Genomic DNA, 4,295 nt, shown 5'->3' with positions numbered 1-4,295 from the left:
CGGTCAGCCCTGGCCAGGCAAAGTGACGTATGGGTACGTCACTAGCCTGTCACTTGCTTGTGAGCCAATAGCGGGCGAGCGCGCGACCGCAGAGGCGCGCACCCGCCCCGGCTCGTTCCCTACAAGTCAGTGCGTGTGACCGGCGGACCCGATGTCTGCCAGTCACTCACGATCGTTCGCCGTGAAGGGTGAAAGGCAGGCGGCTAATGTAAACAAAGCCGCCTGTCATGCTCCCCTGTGTAAAAATGGAGATCACACGGTTCTACTATGTAGGACCGTTGATCTCTGTTCTTACACCAGTAGCCATGTCCAATCACAGTTAGAAACACGCCCCTAGGGACATACTTAACCCCTCCCTCTCCAATAAAGTTAACCCCTTCCCTGCCAGTGTCATTTTTACAGTAACAGTGCATATTTATAGCACTGATTACTGTAGTAATGTCACTGGTACCCCCAAAAGTGTAAAAAATGTCAGTCAAGGGTCTGATCTGTCCGCCGCAATGTCGCAGTCCCGCAAAAAAAATCGCAGATAGCCGCCATTACGCGTTAAAAAAATCAAAAATCTTTCCCTTAGTTAGTAAACGCAATAACTTTTGCGCAAACCAATCAAAATACGCTTATTGTGATTTTTTTTTACCAAGCATATGTAGCAGAAAACAAATTGGCCAAAAATGTTAAAAAATTTTGATTTTTACATTTTTTGGGGGGGAATTTCATATAAAAAAATGTGAAAAATATTTTTATTTTTGCAAAATTGTCGCTCTTTTTTTGATTATAGCGCATGATCAAAAAATCGCACAGGTGATCAAATACCACCAAAAGAAAGCTCTATTTGTGGGAAAAAAAGGAGGTCAAATTCGTTTAGGTACAGCACTGCACGACCGTGCAATTGTCCGTTAAAATCACTCAGTGCCGAATCGCAAAAAAAAACCCTGGTCAGGAAGGGGGTAAAATCTTCTGGGGCTTAAGTGGTTAAGGGGTTGGGTTTAGCCCCTTAGTTCCAGTGAAGGGAACTCTTAAGGCGTCAGCAAATTGTCCAAGACATGTTGGACAATTTCATGCTCCCAACTTTGTGGGAACAGTTTAAGGATGACTCCCTTCCTGTTCCAACATGACTGCGTACCAGTGCACAAAGCAAGGTCCACAAAAACATGGATGAGCGAGTTTGGTGTGGAGGAACTTGACTGGCCTGAACAGAGTCCTGACCTCAACCTGATAGAAAACCTTTGGGATGAATTAGAGCAGAGACTGCAAGCCAGGCCTTCTCTCCAACATCAGTGCCTGACCTCACAAATGCACTTCTGGAAGAATGGTCAAACATTCCTATAGACACATTTCTAAACCTTGGGGACAGCCTTCCCAGAAAAGTTTAAACTGTTATAGCTACAATGGGTGGGCCAACTCAATATTGAACCCTACGGACTAAGACTGGGATGCCATTAAAGTTCATGTATATGTAAAGGCAGGCGTCCCAATACTTTTGGTAAAAGAGTGTACTTTCCTATCTATTAACTAATGTTAGAAGCATAAGGATTCAAAATAGTCAATATTGATTGAGAGTGAAGTTCGGATTTAAAGATACAGCGCAACATTATTGTTTGTATATTTTGCACATTTGTATTTCGATATTTTGGAGTGCTGCTGTTTAAAAAAAATCTTTTGAGCTAAGTCCAAGTTTGGAGGTTTGAAGCCGAGTTCCGGCCTCAAATACCTTTTTTAACTAAAAATACCCCTATAATACTAATCCATCGCCCTTTACAGAACCGCTATTCTCATACTTACAAGGTGTACAGTATTGGATTTTAGTCAAAATCTTACTTTTAAAAACGCTGTCTGGGCGCGGCCATCTTGGATGTGGGCATCTGAAGCCACAGTGTAATCTGCTGTGTCCTCCTTCCTGATTCCAGGGAGTGTTCTGGGAGTTCTTCCTGTTTCCAGCCTCCTGGGAGTGATGACAAACAGTTCCCAGGATGCAATGCAAAGGCGGAAGTGAAGTCGGTGGCCGTGGCCACATAGAGGGGAGAAGGAGGAAGTACAATTAAAAATGCCCTGAAAATAAGGTAAGGGACCCCCGAAAAAAATTGAAAATGTCCAATTGTTGATCAGCATAGCGAGCACTCCAGGAATCACTAAAGTTGCAAAATAGGCCGGAACTCCGCTTTAAGGTATGTAGGCCATAGCTTCAGATCTGAAGGATTATGAATGAAATGTTTTAAAAATTAAAAGAGAAAATTAGTAGGGTATGAGTAAGAAAGAAAAATAGAGAGTAGCCAAATGAAAAAACATAGGTAAACGTGGAAGTATCCTCAAAAAAATGCTGTAGATATAGCTGTTAGTTTTGAATAAATGCTTTAACCACTTTACCACCGGAGGATTTTGCTGTCTTACGTCCAGGCCACTTTTTGCGATTCGGCGCTGTGCGACTTTAACTGACAATTGCGCGGTTGTGCGACGCTGTACCCAAACGAAAGTTACGTCCTTTTTTTCCCACAAACAGAGCTTTCTTTTGGTGGTATTTCATCACCTGTGCGATTTTTACTGTTTGCGCTATAAACAAAAAAAAGCGTTTATTTTGAAAAAATAACAATATTTTTAACATTTTTTTTATATGAAATTCCCCCCCAAAAAAATGTAAAAATCAAAATTTTTTTACATTTTTGGCCAATTTGTTTTCTGCTACCTATGTTTGGTAAAAAATCACAATAAGCGTATTTTGATTGGTTTGCGCAAAAGTTATTGCGTTTACTAACTAAGGGAAAGATTTCTGTCATTTTTGATGTTTTTTTTTAACGCGTAATGGCGGCGATCTGCGATTTTTTTTGCAGGACTGCGACATTGCGGTGGACAGATCGGACCCTTGACAGACATTTTTGACACTTTTGGGGGTACCAGTGACATTTCTACAGTAATCAGTGCTATAAATATGCACTGCTACTGTAAAAATGACACTGGCAGGGAAGGGGTTAATTTTATTGGAGAGGGAGGGGTTAATGTATGCCTGGTGCTTACTAACGTGTGTGGGGGGAGGTGACTGAGTGACACAAGGACAGATCGCATGTTCAGCTATGCTGAACACTGCAATCTGTCACTCCTTGTCACTTAGGAGATCCGCCCGCTCTGTTTACACAAGCGGGCGGATCTCCGAACTGGATTCCCCGACGATTGGGGAAGAGCAGCGGCGATCGCCGGCGCTCCTCCCCTGGCCCGACTCCCGCTGTGACTGAAAACAGCGGGAGCGTGCCTCAGGTGGCGCGCGAGCGCTGCCTACAGGGGGGGGGGAGTCCAGAGACGTAGGTCTACGTCGCTGGACGGAATCGAGCCACTATGCCGCAGTACGGTCAACGTGACCGGTCGGCAAGTGGTTAAAGCCAGGTTTATCCTTGAATAGGTACCAGTTAGGCCAAAGTTTGCGAAACTGAAATAATGTATCTGAAGACAAGGCTCTAGTTTCTTCCATAACATATATAAAATCAATTTTGTACAACCAATCTTTTACGAGGGGAATTAACTTGGTTTCCAATGTAAAGGAATCAATGTTTTGGCCAAATTAGGAAGGTGGATAGTTATTGAAATTTTTATAGCGATGTAGTGTTAGATCAGAAATACTGTATGCAATAAACAGCATTCTGGTGTAAGATCTACAAGCCCATCTCATAAAACTAGACTATTATCACCCCAAATCATCACTGACTGTGGAAACTTCACACTGGACCTCATGTAACTCGGATTCTGTGGGTCTCCACACTTCCTCCAGACTCTGGGACCTTGATTTAAAAAATGAAATGCTACATTTTCCACAGTCAGTGATGATTTGGGGAGCCATGCAACCTGCTGGTGTTGGTCCATTGTGTTTTATCAGGTCCAAAGTCAGTGCAGCCCTCTAGCAGGAAATTCTAGAGCACTTCATTCTTCCCTCTGCTGACCAGCTTTATAGAGATGCTGATTTCATTTTCCAGCAGGACTTGTTGGCACCCGTCCACACTGCTAAAACTACCAATACCTGCTTTAATGATCATGGTATTACTGTGCTTGATTGGCCAGCAAACTCGCCTGACCAAAACCCCATAGAGAATCTGTGGGATATTGTCAAGAGGAAGATGAGAGACACCAGACCCAACAATGAAGATGAGCTGAAGGCCGCTATCAAAGAAACTCGGGCTTCCATAACACCTCAGCAGTGCCACAGGCTGATTGCCTCCATGCCCTGTCATATTGACAGGGCCGGCCCTATCATGGGTCCCGCTGGGTCCATTGGACCCAGGCAGAACTTTGAGAGGGGCAGCAAATTGACACCC

This window comes from Pelophylax lessonae (assembly GCF_965119305.1).
Source record: "Pelophylax lessonae genome assembly, chromosome: 7".
Classification (NCBI taxonomy): Eukaryota; Metazoa; Chordata; class Amphibia; order Anura; family Ranidae; genus Pelophylax; species Pelophylax lessonae.
The sequence above is the reverse complement of the archived record's forward strand: the minus strand, read 5'-3'. Positions refer to the sequence as shown.